General features: G+C 44.5%; 1 pseudogene; it reads right to left on the bottom strand.

Moving 5' to 3' along the window:
- Nucleotides 1-3,401: 3,401 nt before the first annotated feature.
- On the bottom strand, nt 3,402-20,163 carry LOC112244616 (annotated as a pseudogene).
- Nucleotides 20,164-21,750: the final 1,587 nt, after the last annotated feature.

Genomic DNA, 21,750 nt, shown 5'->3' with positions numbered 1-21,750 from the left:
CTGTACTCCCTGGTCACTCATGACTGCATGGCCAGGCACGACTCCAACACCATCAATAAGATTACCGATGACACAACAGTGGTAGGCCTGATAACCGACAACGATGAGACAGCCTATACGGACTTGGTCAGAGACCTGGCCATGTGGTGCAAGGACAACAACCTCTCCCTCAATGTGATCAAGACAAAGGAGATTGTGGACTACAGGAAAAGGAGGACCGAGCACACCCCATTATCATCGACAGGGTTGTAGTAGAGTAGGTTGAGAGCTTCAAGCTCCTTGGTGTCCACATCAACAACAAACTATCATGGTCCAAACACACAAAGACAGTCGTGAAGAGGGCACGACAAAGCCTATTCCCCCTCAGGAGACTGAAAAGACTTGGCATGGGTCCTCACCTCCTCAAAAAGTTATACAGCTGCACCATTGAGAGCATCCTGACTGGTTGCATCACTGCCTGGTATGGAAACTGCTTGGCCTCTGACTGCAAGGCACTACAGAGGATAGTGCGTACGGCCCAGTACATCACTGGTGCCAAGCTTCCTACCATCCAGGACCGCTATACCAGGTTGGATGGGGAACGTCCCTGCACAGCTATTTTCAGGTCTCTCCAGAGATGTTTGATAGAGCTCAAGTCGGGGCTCTGTCTGGGCCACTCAAGGACATTTAGACGTGTCCCGAAGCCACTCCTGCGTTGTCTTGGATGTGTTCTTAGGGTCATTGTCCTGTTAGAAGGTGAACCTTTGCCCAGTATGTGGTCCTGAGCGCTCTGGAGTACTTCAGTACTTTGCTCTGTTCATCTTTCCCTCGATCCTACTAGTCTCCCAGTCCTTGCCGTTGAAAAACATTGCCATAGCATGATGCTGCCACCATGCTCCACTGTAGGGATGGTGCCAGGTTTCCTCCAGACGTGGCACTTGGCATTCAGGCCAAAGAGTTCAATCTTGTTTCTCATGGTCTGATAGTCTTTTAGTGGGCTGTCATGTGCCTTTTACAGAGGAGTGCTGCAGAGATGATTGTCCTTCTGGAAGGTTTTCCCATCTCCACAGAGGAATTCTGGAGCTCTGTCAGAGTGATCATCGGGTTCTTGGTCACCTACCTGAAATGCCCCTTCTCCCCCAATTGCTGTTTGGCCGGGCGGCTAGCTCTGGGAATCGTCTTGGTGGTTCCAAACTTCTTCCATTTAAGAATGATGGAGGTGTCGTGGAAATTCAGTACTGAGAGAGTCTTGGTCTTGGTAATTTCTTCAAACAAATATCTTTATTTAATATTGATTAATTATTGCAATAATGAGACCGTCATCCCACCAGTCTTGACTAACTGTTAGGCTGAGAGTCTAGCCGTTACAGACGATGCACAGTTTTATTTTAGCTGATACCAAGATTGCTTAGTCAGTCACTTCTAACCTTCCCATAAGCCACCTTGGTTATCTACACAGGATGGTATTTTATTTAGTTTCCCAGATGCCAGGAAGATGAGACAATGAGGCATTGTTCTTAACTCTTCTAGGCTCTCTCTATCTCGAGTCACACACACCACATCTTGTCTATATAATAATGCTAGCTTTTAGGTTTTTATCACCAACACAAATCAATTGTCAGCTTCAAGCTATCTCTAGTAAAAACCCATGTCCTCAACACCCAGACTAGCTGCATGGTGCTAGTGTGGAGACCATAAAACACAGCATTAACAGGACAGAAAGATCTTACTGTTCGTTAAGTAAATAATTGTTACATAGCCAAGAAATATGGTGAATACAGAATTTTCCCCTCACAGAGGCCACTGTTCTTGGGGACCTTCGATGTTGCAGAAATTGTTTGGTACCCTTCCCCAGATCTGTGCCTCGACACAATGCTGTCTCGGAGCTCTACGGACAATTCCTTCAACCTCATGGCTTGGTTTTTGGTCTGACATGCACTGTCAACTGTGGGACCTTATATAGACAGGTGTGTGCCTTTCCAAATCATGTCTAAGCAACTGAATTTACCACAGGTGGACTCCAATCAAGTAGAAACATATCAAGGATGTCTGGGTGGCTGGCCTCAGACAATCCAGCAGGTAAAGAATCTGGATGTGGAGGTCCTGAGCTGGCGTGGTTACACGTGGTCTGCTGTTGTGAGGCCGGTTGGACGTACTGCCAAATTTTCTCAAATTTATGTATGTATGGTAGAGAAATTAACTTTCAATATCTGGCAACAGTTGAGTGTTGAGTCAAAACTGCACATTTAAGAGTGACCTTTTGTCCCCAGCTCATTGATATGCCACACCTGTCAGGTGGATAGATTATTTTGGCAAAGGAGAAATGCTTACTAACAGGGATGTAAACAAATGTGCCCAGTATTTGAGAGAAATGCGATTTCTGTGCTTACGGAACATTTCTGGGATCCTTTATTTCAGCACGAAACATGGGACCAACACTTGACATGTTTTGCGTTTATATGTTTCAATATAAAGGAAATAAACATTTCTATTGAAACGTGTACAATTAAATTGGTTAAAGAAGTCTCAAATATCACTCATTTGTATCCCTGTAGCTTTAGAGTTGCAGCAAAGATGGGTCCCGTTTGTCACATTTGTATTGCTCAACCAAAACCCCCCTAATTGATTGGTTGACAAATAGTGCTACCCACAATACAGGTGATGACTGCATATTGCTGGGAAGTAACTGCAGTGACTTGAAGGAGAATATAAAAAACAACATGACCTTTCATCACAAGGATTTTCTGAAGTTCATGAAAGTCGAAATATAGGTGCAAGTCAGTTGGTTTTTATTCCGATAATGTAACACTTTGAAAGGCAGTGACATCCATCGTTGGTCACCGCCAGAGACTGAAGAGGAAGCAAAACACCCCACTTGCTGGTTTAATTGAAGTCATTTAACTAAATAGACCAGACCCAGCTGCTATCACATTAGGGTTTGTGGGAGAGCCATTCCATTAAGTAGACAGGAACTGACTATTTTTCCACCCTAATGGTAAACACCCTGCATGAACTCTTCATCTTTGTAACCACCTTTCAAAGCATTTTTGCATTAGGGGGACAAAATGTAGCTGCTCGAACACAGCCATTATCTTAATATGGTCTTAGATGTTGAATACCAATCCTACCTGCCTAAAATTGCAGATACATATTGCTGTAGATGATGGATAATAGGATGCCTCTGGTTAAATGTTCTGCTTGGGCAAGAGTTTGTATATTACTCATTGACATATTGCTGGAGGATGTGTTATTCTCAGATTGCCGGTGTTAATTTTTGTCTGCTGTAGGGTGCATGACAGTGTATGGTATATTGTCCACACAACTGAAAGACTGGTATGGCATTGCAATTGTCAATTACAGAACATTACCCAACAGCATAACGTCATTTGACAATTTATTTGATTGATTACATGTTTGAACGGTTAGTCGGACTGCTTGTTCTCCAGCAGTACTCGGTCTGTGGACTGGAAGTCCAGGGCCCCCAGTTGAGAACGTTTCCAGGGGTGAAGATTATATGGTTAGTGCACCTTTGGATCTCACAGGAAGACCGCATGTTGTCCCACATGTGGACATCCGTCAGCAGGCCAATGAACGACTGCTGCCGGTCGAAAAGCCAGCCAAACTTAACCTGCTCCTGAAACAGGAAAATGTGTTCAGTAATAGAATGCCTTCTTGTTTGTGGGTTCTTAACTGACTTAACTGTGTTTAATGCTTTATTTCACAAGAGCATTACTGTATGTGGACAAAAGTAGCACTGTATGGGGAATAGGGTTTCATTTAAAACAGCCATGGGTTTGTACTAATTCTATCTGTCCAAGGATGATGTTTTTTCCTTTGATGGCTTCAGATTGGAAGAATTTCCTGGTGCTGGGTTTGCCATCTAGCCACAGCTGTCCAAGGTCTGTCGCAGAGGCGCAGAGATTGCCAGGTGTTGAGGGTGTAGTCCTGGCCATCAAAGATTGCAGCACCATTCTTGGAACATTGTTCGATCTCACCTGCCAAAGTCCTCTTGAAGATGACAAAAGCGTCATCTATGAGTGTGGCAAGGGAGAACAGGATGTGGTTCCTTCTGAGATTTGTGAAAAACCTGGAGACACATGTAGAGGGACAGGGAGAAACATGGTGAGAAATGGTTATGGTTCATTGCATCATACAACTTGCAAAAAGTTACATTTGTTTTAATAAGTTGAACATTAGTCAATGAAAAAAACTTCAGTTTGTTTTCAGTGTGTGAGATTTCTCTAAGTCATTAGTCTCACATGAGCTGTGTCGGTCTCTTGTGGAAAGGTCAACATTTTTACCTGAGGGGTCTGCAGACAGATTGTAGTGTACAAATTTTTCCTGATCAAAAAATCTTTAATTTCACCTTTGGTCTACGTAGTCTTAAATAGTTACATTTCACCCAACTTAGAAAAACTGCTACAAAGTGTGCACTCTAGCGAGAGCTTGTAAGATGAGCAAACAAAAGCCCCAACATTACAAAATAAGTTTATTATTTACTGTCACATTTCATTACCGTTATCAGTGACTACATTACCACAAGCACTAGTAATAAGTTCTCCATATTGGTTAAGGATAATTGTAATTAAATTAACTGTTTATATTACAGTGTCATGCACTGCAGAACAGAGAGGAGGAATGTTAGTTTGGTCGGGTATAAGTCATGGGGATTAAGGAGAGTGAGGACTGGTGTGGAGGCTGATTGGCAATGAGTAGCAGCTCATATTGAGGTAATGGAGGAGCGGTGTTCAAGGCAGCTAGTTGAGAGTTACGTTTAAGTCTGGTCCATAGAGTCAGTTAGGGGACCCATCTTTGTATGTTTCAGTATGGCATCTGTGAACAAGGGCAGTGCCATTGAGGCCATCTCGTTTTTAAAGTAGTCATTTTCTTCTTTTGTATTTGAAAAAAGTATAAAGCTAATATTGGTGGTGGAAGCCCCCAATGGCAATGTCCATACAAAACAGGTTATATCCTCTAAGTTCATTATTAGCACCATCTATTCACTTTTTCTGTTGCATAGCCTGCACTGTATGCTATTAATCTTCTACTTGCCGTAGAACCGGTGCATATCTAGGATGTGTTTACCCTTCCCAAATCCTAACTTTTGAAACACTAGGGCAATAAATGCTAAACTGACTTCAGTGCCAAGGATACACTTCATCCTGCACTTGGGGATATATTGTTTCTCTGTAGATGGATAACAGACATAGGTTCTCCCTGGATGAAGTGCATGGTTTCAAACATTCATTTTTTCCTGAAGGCATACTGTGTGTGTCCATCCCAAATCGGACCCTATTCCCTTTTTAGTGCACTACTTTTGACCAGGTCCCATTGGGTGTATGTGGGGGGTAGTGTTCAGAGATGAAAGGCTGTAGATAATTCCAACTGCCATGGAAGTGTCTAGTCTTCAGAGGTGTAAGGATAATAATTACTAGAAGTGAAACTAGGGTATTTTGTTCAGGGAAGGTAGTGCACTATATAGGGAATAGGTTGCCATCTCTCTCATCCTGTTTCACTGACTGCAGAAGAAATTGACAGCTATCTTCGGGTGAGATAAAGATAGTTTTGACAAACATGGACAGAGCTTTTCTGTTACCTGAGGGTTGCTGTGTCCGAATACCCAAGCTAGCGTACTACATACTATGTACTCATCGTGGCATACTATTTAGCAAGTACCGTTTAGTAAAAAGCATGCAGTATGCCACAGCCGCAATGCAGTAGCGGCTCCTGACTGGCTGAGAAGGTGGGGTGGGGTTGAGTGAGGGTGGATCAAAATTCAACAGACATCCATTGCTAATTTCCAATTGGATTAATTTATCTAAACTCTATATAGAATAGGACTGGAGTTATAGGCCAACTCAGGCTGGTTTAGGCATATACTGTAGTCCATACTGTATATATGTAGCCCATTTATCCTATTTAAAAAGACTGAAGAAAGAAACAGATAATTATGTCCAATTTCAACATACAGTACCAGTCAAAAGTTTGGACACACCTACTCATTCAAGGGTTTTTCTTTAATTGACTATTTTCTACACTGTAGAATAATTGTGAAGACATCAAAACTATGAAATAACACATATGGTAATCAAAACAAAAGTGTTAAGCAAATCAAAATATATTTTATATTTGAGATTCTTCAATGTAGGGAACCATTGCCTTGACAGCTTTGCACACTCTGGGCATTCTCTCAACCAGCTTCACCTGGAATGCTTTTCCAACAGTCTTGAAGGAGTTCCCACATATGCTGAAAACTTGTTGGCTGCTGTTCCTTCACTCTCCGGTCCAACTCATCCCAAACCATCTCAATTGGGTTGAGGTCGGGTGATCGTGGAGGACAGGTCATCTGATGCAGCACTCCATCACTCTCCTTCTTGGTCAAATAGCCTTTACACAGCCTGGAGGTGTGTTTGGGGTCATTGTCCTGTTGAATAACAAATGATAGTCCCACTAAGCACAAACCAGATGGGATGGCATATTGCTGCAGAATGCTGTGGTAGCCATGATGGTTAAGTGTGCCTTGAATTAAAATAAATAAATAATCACAGACAGTGTCACCGCCAGAGCACCCCCACACCTTCTCCTCCATGCTTCAAGGTGGGAACCACACGTGCAGAGATCATCCGTTCACCTACTTGGTGTCTCAGAAATACTCATCAGACCAAAGGACAGATTTCCAACGGTCTAATGTCCATTGCTCGTGTTTCTTGGCCCAAGCAAGTTTCTTCTTCTTATTGATGTCCTTTAGTAGTGGTTTATTTGCAGCAATTCTACCATGAAGACCTGATTCATGCAGTCTGCTCTGAACAGTTGATGTTGAGATGTGTCTGTTGAACTTTGTTATGCATTTATTTTGACTGCAAATTCTGAGGGTGGTAACACTAAAGAACTGTCGTTTCTCTTTGCTTATTTGAGCTGTTCTTGCCATAATATGGACTTGGTAATTTACCAAATAGGGCTATCTTCTGTATACCACCCCTGCCTCGTTACAACACAAGGACCTAGTTTGGGAAACCCTAGCCTACAAAACTAAAACAATCCATGTGTTCAAATCAAAAGGCCTGATTAACGTAAAATGCTACTTGTGATCATTTTAAGGAGAAAAACTTAGCATACATTTGAACACCACCGCAGAAGCTTTGCTATTCGTCATCTTCCCAATTAAGTAGCCTAGGTTTGTTGTTTGGCATAGGAACGGTCTGGTCTTTATTGTGACCTATTTGTTGATAAGACATTTGTCTCATTCGATACTCTGAGGGTTGACAATATTCCCAATACCCATTTTTAGATGCCTGCAATTAATCCACCTTCCTATGCAAATACAAAATCTGCATGGGATCAAGACATACAGTTAAAGTTTACATACACCTTAGCCAAATACATTTAAATTCAATTTTTCACAATTCCTGACATTTAATCTTTGTAAAAATTAGGTCAGTTAGGATCACCACTTCATATAAGAATGCGAGATGTCAGAAATCATTCTCTACTATTATTATTTCAGATTTCATATCTTTCATCACATTCCCATTGGGTCAGAAGTTTACATGCACTCAATTAGTATTTGGTAACAGCGCCCTAAACAATTTAAACTTGGGTCAAGCATTTTGTGTAGCCAACTACAAGCTTCCCTCAATAAGTTGGGAGAATTTTGGCCCATTCCTCCTGACAGAGCTGGTGTAACTGAATCAGGTTTGTAGGCCTCCTTGCTCGCACACACTTTTTCAGTTCTGCCAACACATTTTCTATGGGGTTGAGGCCAGGGCTTTGTGATGGACACTCCAATACCTTGACTTTGTTGTCCTTAAGCCATTTTGCCACAACTTTGGAAGAATGCTTGGGGTCATTGTCCATTTGGAAGACCCATTTGCGACCAAGCCTCAACTTCCTGACTGATGTCTTAAGATGTTGCTTCAATGTATCCACAATTTTCCTTTCCTCATGATGCCATCTATTTTGGGAAATGCACCAGTCCCTCCTGCAGCAAAGAACCTGTCCGCAATAGGCTGAGAGAGGCTGGATTGAAGGCTTGTAGGCCTGTTGTAAGGCAGGCCTACAAGGTCCTCACCAGACATCCCCGGCAACAACGTCATCTATGGGCACAAACCCATCGTCGCTGGACCAGACAGGACTGGCAAAAAGTGCTCTCTACTGACGAGTCGCGGTTTTGTCTCACCAGGGGTGATATTCAGATTCGCATTTATTGTTTAAGGAATGAGCGTTACACCGAGGCTTGTACTCTGGAGCGGGATCGATTTGGAGGTGAAGGGTCCGTCATGGTCTGGGGCGGTGTGTCACAGCATCATTGGACTGAGGTTGTTGTCATTGCAGGCAATCTCAACGCTGTGCGTTACAGGTGGTACCCTCATGTGGTACCCTTCCTGCAGGCTCATCCTGACATGACCCTCCAGCATGACAAGGCCACCAGCCATACTGCTCATTCTGTGCGTGATTTCCTGCAAGACAGGAATATCAGTGTTCTGCCATGGCCAGTGAAGAGCCCGGATCTCAACCCCCTTGAGCACGTCTGGGACCTGTTGGATCGGAGGGTGAGGGCTAGGGCCATTCCCCCTCAGAAATGTCCGGGAACTTCCAGGTGCCTTGGTGGAAGAGTGGGGTAACATCTCACAGCAAGAACTGGCAAATCTGGTGCAGTCCATGAGGAGGAGATGCACTGCAGCTGGTGGCCACACAGTACTTGTTAAATAGTATACGAAGATGAGTACATGAACTCAGCAAAAAAAGAAACGTTCTCTCACTGTCAACTGCGTTTATTTTCAGCAAACTTTTGATTTTGACTCCCCCTTTGTTCAGGGACACATTATTCAATTTCTGTTAGTCACATGTATGTGGAACTTGTTCAGTTTATGTATAATTTGTTGAACCTTATGTTCATACAAATATTTACACATGTTAAGTTTGATGAAAATAAACGCAGTTGACAGTGAGAGAACGTTTATTTTTTTGCTGAGTTTATGTACTCATCTTCGTATACTATTTAACAAGTACTGTTTAGTAAAAAGCATACATTATGCCACAGCCGCAACAAAGCAGTAGCGGCTCCTGACAGGATGAGTAGGTGGGGCGGGGTCGAGTGCGGGTGGATTTTTCCAAATTCAACAGACATCCATCCCTGATAGTAGCTCATTTCCAATTGGATGAATTTATCTAAACTCTGACTAGAATAGGAATGGAGTTGAAGTCTACTCAGGCTGGTTTAGGCATATACTGTAGTCCATACTGTTTATATGTAGCCCATTTATCCTATTTAAAAAGACTGAAGAGAGAAACAGATAATTATGTCCAATTTCAACATATTCATTAGTGAAATCAATGTGCATGTATAAATTAAATAATATCCTAGTACACACACCAAAACATTTCAGATGTTAAAATCAGAAGGCTAGTGCATTGACAATCTTGGACAGTTGGTTGCATGGCAAATTCGGAACTGCTGGACAGCAACATAATAAACTAAAACTCTGGGAACGAGATCAGAATGACTGCTGGGGCTTAATCCACGAGTTTGGGAAACCCTGGCCACGCCTACAAAAGTAAAACAATCCATATGTTCAAATCAAAAGGCCTGATTAACATGATATCAGTAACGCAGTCACATCCCGAGTCTCTGGTGCAGACACATTCAGAAATCAAAAGGCCTGATTAACATGACATCAGTAACGCAGTCACATCCCGAGTCTCTGGTGCAGACACATTCAGAAATCAAAAGGCCTGATTAACATGATATCAGTAACGCAGCCACATCCCGAGTCTCTGGTGCAGACACATTCAGAAATCAAAAGGCCTGATTAACATGATATCAGTAACGCAGCCACATCCCGAGTCTCTGGTGCAGACACATTCAGAAATCAAAAGGCCTGATTAACATGATATCAGTAACGCAGCCACATCCCGAGTCTCTGGTGCAGACACATTCAGAAATCAAAAGGCCTGATTAACATGACATCAGTAGCGCAGCCACATCCCGAGTCTCTGGTGCAGACACATTCAGAAATCAAAAGAGGGTTTGGTGTTTAGTTTAAAATCTCTGATGAAAGCCAGGAGAACAAGACACACTTTTCAATGAGAAAAAAACCCCACTTCTGTTTTCAAAGCTGTAGTCTGTCGCAAAAGGCTACTCGTGATCATTTTAAAGAGAAAGAAATGACTTAACCTACTGTCACGTTCGTCATATTGATGAGACTAAGGCGCAGCGGGATAAGCATACATTCTTCTTTTAATGAAGGAAAAACACTAAACAAACTAACAAAGAAACAAATCGAATGTGACACTATATCACACGAGTGCTGACAGGCAACTACACAGACAATAACCCACAAAACCAAAATGGCAAATGGCAACCTAAATAGGATCCCCAATCAGAGATAACGATAAACAGCTGTCTCTGATTGGGAACCAATTCAGGCCACCATAGACCTACATTTACCTCGACAATACCAAAACCCCATAGATACAAAAAACCCTAGACAAGACGAAAAACACACATGCCACCCTCGTCACACCCTGACCTAACCAAAATAATAAAGAAAACAAAAGGTAACTAAGGTCAGGGCGTGACAGTACCCCCCCACCCCCAAAGGTGCGGACTCCCGGCCGCAAACCTAAACCTATATGGGAGGGTCTGGGTGGGCATCTAACCTCGGTGGCGGCTCTGGTTCCGGACGCCGCCCCCCTTCTTTACACTGAGTCCGTTCTTGTAGCACAGACCCGTGGATCATCGTCGGAGGCTCTGGACTGCGGATCCTTGCCGTAGGCCCCGGGCTGGGGACCCTCGCTGTGTGGATCATCGCCGGATGTTCTGGACTGGGGACCGTCGCTGGAGACCCCGGACTGGGGACCGTCGCTGGAGACCCCGGACTGGGGACCGTCGTTGGAGGTTCCGGACTGTGGCCCGTCGTTGGAGGTTCCGGACTGTGGCCCGTCACCGGAGGTTCCAGTCTGTGAACTGTCGCCGGACGCTCTGGACTGGGTACTGTCGCCGGACGCTCTGGACTGGGTACTGTCGCCGGACGCTCTGGACTGGGTACTGTCGCCGGACGCTCTGGACTGGGTACTGTCGCCGGACGCTCTGGACTGGGTACTGTCGCCGGACGCTTTGGACTGCCGAGGTGCACAGTAGGCCTGGTAAGTGGTGCCAGCACTGGTGATACAGGGCTGGGGACACGCACTTCAGGGCGAGTGCGAGGAGCAGAAACAGGGCGTACTGGATCCTGGAGGCGCACTGGAAGCCTGGTGCGTGGTGCTGGCACTGGTGGTACCGGCTGGTGACACGCACCTCAAGGAGAGTGCGGGGAGGAGGAACAGGGCGTACTGGACTGCCAAGGCGCACTGTAGTCCTGGTGCGTGGTGCCGGCACTGGTGGTACTGGGCTGGGGACACGCACCTCAGGGCGAGTGCGAGGAGCAGGAACAGGACACACCTGACTGAGAAAGCACACTTGAGGGAGAGTGCGAGGAGTTGGCACGGGACGCACTGGGTTTTGAAGGTACACTGGAGACCTGGTGTGTATAGCCGGCATCAATTGTTCCGGAACTTTAACACACGTTTCAGGACGAGTACGGAGAGCTGACTCAGGTGGCACCAAACTGACAACACATTATTTATTCCAAATCTGTGCGTCGTCCACCAACTCAACAACTCCCCCATTTCTCTCTCCTCCGAATTCTCCTTCTCCCAGACTGGCTCTGGTTTACTCCTCGGCTCCGCCGACTGCTCCATGTGCCACCCCCAAAACATTATATTGGGGTTTCTGTGGTTGCCTTGACTCTTTGTATCGTCGCCTTTCCTCCTGTGCTATCTCCACCTGCTTCCATGGCAGGGTCTTGTCCCCTACCATTACCTCCTCCCAGGTCCAGGATGTCCGCTCCTCATTCACACGCTGCTTGGTCCTTATTTGGTGGGTTATTCTGTCACGTTCGTCATAGTGAGGAGACCAAGGCGCAGCGTGAGATGAATACATTCTTCTTTATTAAATGAAGAACACTAACAAAATAACAAAACGAACGTGACGCTATAAACACGAGTGCTGACATGCAACTACACATAGACAATAACCCACCAAACCAAAATGGAAAATGGCAACCTAAATAGGATCCCCAATCAGAGACAACGATAAACAGCTGTCTGATTGGGAAGCAATTCCGGCCACCATAGACCTATAATAAACCTAGACAAACAAACACCTCCAGGTATACAAAAAAAACCTAGACAATACAAACAAGCATAACCATCCTCGTCACACACTGCCCTGACCAAAATAATACATAAAAAATAGAAAACTAAGGTCAGGGCGTGACACCTACATTTAAACACCACCGCAGAAGCTTTGCTATTCGTCATCTTCCCAATTATGTAGCCTAGCTTAGTTGTTTGGCTTCTTGAAGAGAACTAGGGCCTATCATTTGCAGCCCACTTCTTCCAATGCAATGTGGAAAAGTGTGCATCGAATTCAACTAGATGAAGAGCCGAAATGAGTATAACATCCTGGCATTTAAACCACACTTCATTTTCAAAAATCCACACACTATAAAACATATTTTTGCATACTGAGAATATGTCATGCGTGATTGCGTAGTTTCCCACTATTCGTTGATTTTTAAATTAGTATGACACACACGCACATAAACAAACACATGCCTACACACACACACACACACCATCTTGGTTGTCCATCGAAGACGATGATGCCGGTGCTCCCCTTGGGGACGCTGGGGTAGGGGTGGGTTATATGTTTTGGTGCTTGTGTCACTTCATCTGGTTGTGGAGGCCGATGCGAGAGCATCACACTGGTGCAGCTGTGTTGGGAGTCGGATTGCATTATCCCAGCTGCATATTGGGGTGAGTCTCTTGTATCTCATTTGTAAGATAGCGTCTTCCAGGTGCTGAATCCCTCTTGCACAGGTATACTGCTAGGTGCACCTGACCAGTGCTAAGGTTTCCAGGCTGGAGGGATTTAGTCAAAGTTTTTTTTTCTGACCTCCAGCGGAGCATTTGGCTGCATCGAGTTGGCGGTAGGGAACTCAGCGGGGGAGGTGGTGATCAGGCATGCACATCACGTGGGGACGAGTCAGTGAAGGATTCGTTTAACCATGCTTGCCTCAATGCAGGAAGACTTGGTGTTGTCGAGGATCTCGATGTTGGGTAATCTGTCCTCCCAGGTTAGCCCTAGGATGTGCTGGATTCTAAATAGAGTGTGGATTTTGTTGCCAAGGGAGCATGTAGGGGAGAGGGCAGCACCAAGGTAGATGAAATGGGGTACCACTTTGAAGGGCACACTGGGGTACTGTAGATGAGTCAAGCAAGTATTTCTGTTTTCTGGGTATTGACTTGGAGGCCGACAGAGAGGTAGAAGGAGGAGACCAGAAGTGTGTTCCACAAGGATTTGATTTGTGAATGCTCGTGGCGAACTATGAGATTGTTTTGAACAGAGTTTGTTGAACGTTTTCAATGTTCAATTTCTGTTAGTTCTTGGCAAAACAAAATGGATGTAGCAAGAAGAGCAGCTGTTCTTGCTGCAGCTGGAGCAATTGTGGAAGATTTTTTTTAAAGATTTTGTTCCCGATCCTATTGAAGCACCGTTTCCCCTACTAAGCAGTTGCTATATATGGGATTGAAGATGAGTCCGGTAGAATATTCAAATCAAATCAAATTTATTTATATAGCCCTTCGTACATCAGCTGATATCTCAAAGTGCTGTACAGAAACCCAGCCTAAAACCCCAAACAGCAAGCAATGCAGGTGTAGAAGCACGGTGGCTAGGAAAAACTCCCTAGAAAGGCCAAAACCTAGGAAGAAACCTAGAGAGGAACCAGGCTATGTGGGGTGGCCAGTCCTCTTCTGGCTGTGCCGGGTGGAGATTATAACAGAACATGGCCAAGATGTTCAAATGTTCATAAATGACCAGCATGGTCGAATAATAATAAGGCAGAACAGTTGAAAACTGGTGCAGCAGCACAGTCAGGTGGAAGTTAAAACTGGAGCAGCAGCATGGCCAGGTGGACTGGGGACAGCAAGGAGTCATCATGTCAGGTAGTCCTGGGGCATGGTCCTAGGGCTCAGGTCAGTTGAAACTGGAACAGCAGCATGGCCAGGTGGACTGGGGACAGCAAGGAGTCATCATGTCAGGTAGTCCTGGGGCATGGTCCTAGGGCTCAGGTCAGTTGAAACTGGAACAGCAGCATGGCCAGGTGGACTGGGGACAGCAAGGAGTCATCATGTCAGGTAGTCCTGGGGCATGGTCCTAGGGCTCAGGTCCTCCGAGAGAGAGAAAGAAAGAGAGAAGGAGAGAATTAGAGAACGCACACTTAGATTCACACAGGACACCGAATAGGACAGGAGAAGTACTCCAGATATAACAAACTGATCCCAGCCCCCGACACATAAACTACTGCAGCATAAATACTGGAGGCTGAGACAGGAGGGGTCAGGAGACACTGTGGCCCCATCCGAGGACACCCCCGGACAGGGCCAAACAGGAAGGATATAACCCCACCCACTTTGCCAAAGCACAGCCCCCACACCACTAGAGGGATATCTTCAACCACCAACTTACCATCCTGAGACAAGGCTGAGTATAGCCCACAAAGATCTCCGCCACGGCACAAGCCAAGGGGGGGGCGCCAACCCAGACAGGATGACCACAACAGTGAATCAACCCACTCAGGTGACGCACCCCCTCCAGGGACGGCACGAGAGAGCCCCAGCAAGCCAGTGACTCAGCCCCTGTAATAGGGTTAGAGGCAGAGAATCCCAGTGGAAAGAGGGGAACCGGCCAGGCAGAGACAGCAAGGGCGTTTCGTTGCTCCAGAGCCTTTCCGTTCACCTTCCCACTCCTGGGCCAGACTACACTCAATCATATGACCCACTGAAGAGATGAGTCTTCAGTAAAGACTTAAAGGTTGAGACCGAGTTTGCGTCTCTGACATGGGTAGGCAGACCGTTCCATAAAAATGGAGCTCTATAGGAGAATGCCCTGCCTCCAGCTGTTTGCTTAGAAATTCTAGGGACAATTAGGAGGCCTGCGTCTTGTGACCGTAGCGTATGTGTAGGTATGTACGGCAGGACCAAATCAGAGAGATAGGTAGGAGCAAGCCCATGTAATGCTTTGTAGGTTAGCAGTAAAACCTTGAAATCAGCCCTTGCTTTGACAGGAAGCCAGTGTAGAGAGGCTAGCACTGGAGTAATATGATCAAATTCTTTGGTTCTAGTCAGGATTCTAGCAGCCGTATTTAGCACTAACTGAAGTTTATTTAGTGCTTTATCCGGGTAGCCGGAAAATAGAGCATTGCAGTAGTCTAACCTAGAAGTGACAAAAGCATGGATTAATTTTTCTGCATCATTTTTGGACAGAAAGTTTCTGATTTTTGCAATGTTACGTAGATGGAAAAAAGCTGTCCTCGAAATGGTCTTGATATGTTCTTCAAAAGAGAGATCAGGGTCCAGAGTAACGCCGAGGTCCTTCACAGTTTTATTTGAGACGACTGTACAACCATTAAGATTAATTGTCAGATTCAACAGAAGATCTCTTTGTTTCTTGGGACCTAGAACAAGCATCTCTGTTTTGTCAGAGTTTAATAGTAGAAAGTTTGCAGCCATCCACTTCCTTATGTCTGAAACACATGCTTCTAGCGAGGGCAATTTTGGGGCTTCACCATGTTTCATTGAAATGTACAGCTGTGTGTCATCCGCATAGCAGTGAAAGTTTACATTATGTTTTCGAATAACATCCCCAAGAGGTAAAATATATAGTGAAAACAATAGTGGTCCTAAAACGGAACCTTGAGGAACACCGAAATTTACAGTTGATTTGTCAGAGGACAAACCATTCACAGAGACAAACTGATATCTTTCCGACAGATAAGATCTAAACCAGGCCAGAACATGTCCGTGTAGACCAATTTGGGTTTCCAATCTCTCCAAAAGAATGTGGTGATCGATGGTATCAAAAGCAGCACTAAGGTCTAGGAGCACGAGGACAGATGCAGAGCCTCGGTCCGATGCCATTAAAATGTCATTTACCACCTTCACAAGTGCCGTCTCAGTGCTATGATGGGGTCTAAAACCAGACTGAAGCATTTCGTATACATTGTTTGTCTTCAGGAAGGCAGTGAGTTGCTGAGCAACAGCCTTCTCTAAAATTTTTGAGAGGAATGGAAGATTCGATATAGGCCGATAGTTTTTATATTTTCTGGGTCAAGGTTTGGCTTTTTCAAGAGAGGCTTTATTACTGCCACTTTTAGTGAGTTTGGGACACATCCAGTGGATAGAGAGCCGTTTATTATGTTCAACATAGGAGGGCCAAGCACAGGAAGCAGCTCTTTCAGTAGTTTAGTTGGAATAGGGTCCAGTATGCAGCTTGAAGGTTTAGAGGCCATGATTATTTTCATCATTGTGTCAAGAGATATAGTACTAAAACACTTGAGCGTCTCTCTTGATCCTAGGTCCTGGCAGAGTTGTGCAGACTCAGGACAACTGAGGTTTGGAGGAATACGCAGGTTTAAAGAGGAGTCCGTAATTTGCTTTCTAATAATCATAATCTTTTCCTCAAAGAAGTTCATGAATTTATCACTGCTAAAGTGAAAGTCATCCTCTCTTGGGGAATGCTGCTTTTTAGTTAGCTTTGCGACAGTATCAAAAAGGAATTTCGGATTGTTCTTATTTTCCTCAATTAAGTTAGAAAAATAGGATGATCGAGCAGCAGTAAGGGCTCTTCGGTACTGCACGGTACCGTCCTTCCAAGCTAGTCGGAAGACTTCCAGTTTGGTGTGGCGCCATTTCCGTTCCAATTTTCTGGAAGCTTGCTTCAGAGCTCGGGTATTTTCTGTGTACCAGGGAGCTAGTTTCTAGGGGTGCAACTGCATCTAGGGTATTGCGCAAGGTTAAATTGAGATCCTCCGTTAGGTGGTTAACTGATTTTTGTCCTCTGGCGTCCTTGGGTAGGCAGAGGGAGTCTGGAAGGACATCAAGGAATCTTTGTGTTGTCTGTGAATTTATAGCACGACTTTTGATGTTCCTTGGTTGGGGTCTGAGCAGATTATTTGTTGCAATTGCAAACGTAATAAAATGGTGGTCCGATAGTCCAGGATTATGAGGAAAAACATTAAGATCCACCACATTTATTCCATGGGACAAAACTAGGTCCAGCGTATGACTGTGACAGTGAGTGGGTCCAGAGACATGTTGGACAAAACCCACTGAGTCGATGATGGCTCCGAAAGCCTTTTGGAGTGGGTCTGTGGACTTTTCCATGTGAATATTAAAGTCACCAAAGATTAGAATATTATCTGCTATGACTACAAGGACTATGAATACTGAATTATGTGGAGGAGGTAATCCCGCATACAATGACCACTCCTTTCAGGATCACTTTCAGATGGGTCAGAAGACCTTCCAGGTAATTTGCACCACATTTGCATATTATATTTTGCATGTATTATAATAGATGTACTATTTATGATATGTGCATACTCCTCTTTAAACAATTCTGAACGCTGTCTGATTTCCTGAATAAAATAAAATCAGTCATAATACAAACAAGCCCAGCCTCATTGCAAGGTCGCAGTTGTAAATGAGAACTTGTTCTCGACTGGCCTACATGGTTAAATAAAGGTGAAACAAAATAAAAAATAAAAATGATCTAGCTAGCCAACCACAGCTTTGCAGTCTCCATTTGTGGTTTGTTTGGTCAGTAGAATTGCCTCTTATGCAACTGAATTAAAAGAATGATAAAAAAACATTTATATATCAAATCATAGGCAAATACATGATGTTTCAGTGTTCAGATTTAAAAAGTAGTGATTTACCAATTTACCAATCATTAATTAATTTAGTAACACTAACCTCATAAATTACAGCCTATTATTTAAGATACTCTGCACTGTAAACCTTTGTAAACTGACTATCAATAGGCTACTGCTGCCATCTACTGGCAGATTTTGCATAGCAATTGTGCAGTAAATCAACAACACCAATGAATAGCAGATTACTCAAGATTGTTAAGTGTTCTCAGCTGAAGGACAGAGCTAACAGATTCTTATTTTGCTTTGTTCCAGATACTGTGTGAAGACCTGGCTCCTCTGGTGTCTCATAGAGGTGGACCCATTGAAAATAGGGTGTTGGCCTTCCTGTGGCTGATGGCCACAGGAACTCTAGGTAGTGTGCGACAGCCAGCTCATTTTTTACAAACATCTACACAGGGAATGCTGGTTCTGTGCACAATGTCAGAGTGTAAAGGACCAGCGACCTCAAGGCCCACCTGGAGACCAACCCAATTCCATCTGCTCTGGGATTCTGCATACTCCCTGAGCGTGGACTTAATTGTCCCATTCAGAAACAACGGCCACCTTGAAGATGAACAAAAGCATTTCAACCAGGTCCACAGTTCAACACCGTGCACCCGGCAACCTTGGTTAGAGCGCACTGCGCCCGGCCCGCCACAGGAGTCGCTGGTGCGCGACGAGACAAGGATATCCCTACCGGCCAACCCCTCCCTAACCTGGACAACACTAGGCCAATTGTGCGTTGCCCCACGGACCTCCAAGTCCAGGCCGGTTACGACAGAGCCTGGGCGCGAACCCAGAGTCTCTGATGGCACAGCTGGCGCTGCAGTACAGCGCCCTTAACCCCTGCGGCACCCGGGAGGCCCATTTCGCTGCACCCACTAACATCTTCTAAACTGTGTATGTTTGGGGGGGGTCCATAAGTGGAGTAGCAGGGGAAGGGGGAGCATGTAGCTGACTAGTGGTGGCTATTCAGCAGCCTGATGGTCTGAGGGTAGAAACTATTGGCCAGTCTTTCAGTTTTTGCCATGATGCTCCTGTACTGCCCACGTCTGAGTGTTTGAAGCTGGGAGAACAGGGAATGGCTTGGGTGGCTGGGGTCCCTGATGGTTATCTTGGAATTCCTGCGACACCTGGTGTTGTAGGTGTCCTGTAGGGCAGGCAGTGTGTGTTCAATGGTGCGTACGACTGCACGTATCACCCACTGGAGAGCCTTGCGGTCCGTGGCGGTGAAGTTGCTGTGCCAGGCTGTGATGCAGCCCGACATTATGCTCTTGATGGTGCTCCTGAGGTAGTTGGGCCATGAGGGCTGGCCTTCTGTGCGGATGGGGGAGGGGGTGGAGCAAAAAGCCTGCACAGGGAGTAGATGAAGGGGAGGGTATGGGTGCGCAGTCCCTACACCCACCATCTTCACTCCAGCCAGACAGACTACTGTAAAACATCAGCATTCCTCTGCTGATGTAGAATTTCCTGCCACAATGAATTATTTTATACACAAAATGACTGTGGAATGAATTCACACCAAGGCAAGTCCTGCCACAGAACATGAATAACTGCAGTTGAATAAATTAAATAGGCAGAAAACACAGTTTAGGGTTTGATAAGAAAATGACGAGGGATGAATGTTCTCTAAACTTCATGTGTAGTATTAGAATCCTCAGTGGTGTTTCTGTATCAACATCTGGGAATAAAATGTGAGTATTGGGATATATGACCTGTGGTTGTTGTTTTTCTACTGTTAAACCTTCCAGAGGTCTACAGAGGATAAGTTATAACTCTGGTTATAGCTATGGCAACAAACATTATCTTAGTATGGTCTCAGATGTTGAAAACCAATCCTATCCACATACACACACATGCACATGTTAGATGCTGGATAATAGGATGCCTCCTGTGAAACGTTCTGCTTTGGGCACCAGTTTTCACTCTCATATTACCATATCGCGTGTGTGTCGCGTGTGCGTGTGTGTGTTATTCTCATATTATCAGGTTGCTGATGTTAATATTAGATTGTTACTTTTTGCTGTAGGTTGCAGCAGGTTGTGTGTGCGTGTGCGTGTGTGTGTATGTGTGCGTGTGTGTGTGTATGTGTGCGTGCGTGTGCGTGCGTGTAGTGCATGGGTGAACGCTGATCTACAAAATTAGATATCAGTGCATATCTTCAGGACGGTATTAAGTTGTAACGACACCAGCAACATTGTGAAACACACTGGCTTACATCCTGCCTTTGCATTAATGTTTAATTTCACGCCTTCGAGCAGCTCTGACATTCGTAACAAGGTTATATTTATCCTAGCATGATAGAACCACTGACAGCTAAATCACGCAACATACTCAGTAAGCTCACCTTATGGTATACTGTCAGCTGAACGACATCTAGTGTCATGGCCTTTTCAATTTACACAATTATGGAAAGTTACCAGATAGCATAAAATATACTTGGTTGTAATTTGTTTGAGGGATAATGGTTACAGTCTGATTGTCTGTTCTGCCTTTAGTTTGGAAGGCAAGGCCTGTTGAGCATGTCGCTGGTGGTCAATTTCATCTGGTTTCTGTACCTCTGGATCTCACATGGAGACAGCACGTACTCCCAAATGTGGACATCTGTCAGCAGGCCAACAAATGACTAATGCTGGTTGAAACGCCCGCTGAACGAATCCTGATCTTGAAATAGGAAACAACAACATGTTGTGTTCTGTAATGGAATGCTTTCTTGTTCTTTTCAATGTTGGATGCTTTATTTTCAAGCAGAAAAGACTATGTCCATTTTTCAGCTTACATTTCATTTGACTTGGAAAAATTAACAGGTGCAAATTGTGTACTCTACCAAAAGTTTAAATAGTAGTGAGCAAAGACAAACATATCTAAACAGAGTAAGTTTTACTATCACATTTAATTGCAGTTATCACAGTGACTATATTACATTGAGGTACAGCACAGCATGTTGTAATCACCACAATTACTAGTAGGAATTTCTCCATCTCGTAAGAATAAAAAAACGGTTATTTTGTCTTAATCGATTAACTTTTTCTAATGCATATTATAAACATCTGCCCTGTATGTTACTGAGCAGAACAGTAATATACCATTTATCATAGCTGTGTGAAAAACATTTGCCCTGTATGCTAATAAGCAGACCATTTAAGTTAGATTCATGGTGCTGTTTATTATTTTTTTAAATAAGCTTTTTTAAGTTGACTGAGAACACGTTCTCATGTACAGCAACGACCTGGGGAATAGGTACAGGGGTGAAGTGGATGAATGAGCCAATTGGAAGCTGGGGATGATTAGGTGGCCATGATGGTATGAGGGACAGATTGGGTATTTAGCCAGAACACCGGGGTTAACACCCCTACTTTTACCATAAGTGCCATGGGTTCTTTAGTGACCACAGAGTCAGGACACCCGTTTGACGTCCCACCCAAAAGACGGCACATTACACAGGGCAATGGTTAACATGAATTTGTAAAATACATGATCTTACCTTATGGGTTGTCAGAGTGCCTTGTTGGTGTGTGTGAGAGAGCTGAATACTTATCTTCTACTTGTTTCCTCTTCTACTTGTAACGGCTCTCTTCTATCTCCTCCTCTGACGAAGAGGTAGAACAAGGATCGGACCAAAATGCAGCGTGATGATGATTCATGATATATTTTAATGAAGGAAAACCTACACATACAGAAACTACAAAACTAACGAAATGAAATAATGAAAACCGAAACAGCCTATCTGGTGAAATACAAAACACTAAGACAGGAACAATCACCCACAAACACACAGTGAAACCCAAGCTACCTAAATATGGTTCCCAATCAGAGACAACGAGAATCACCTGACTCTGATTGAGAACCTCAGGCAGTCATAGACTATGCTAGACACCCCTACTCAGCCACGATCCCAATACCTACTAAAACCCCCAATACCACAACACAACACAAAACAACCCCATGTCACACACTGGCCTGACCAAAATAA

The sequence above is a fragment of the Oncorhynchus tshawytscha genome, linkage group LG03, assembly GCF_018296145.1.
Source record: "Oncorhynchus tshawytscha isolate Ot180627B linkage group LG03, Otsh_v2.0, whole genome shotgun sequence".
Taxonomy (NCBI): Eukaryota; Metazoa; Chordata; class Actinopteri; order Salmoniformes; family Salmonidae; genus Oncorhynchus; species Oncorhynchus tshawytscha.
The sequence above is the reverse complement of the archived record's forward strand: the minus strand, read 5'-3'. Positions and strand labels throughout refer to the sequence as shown.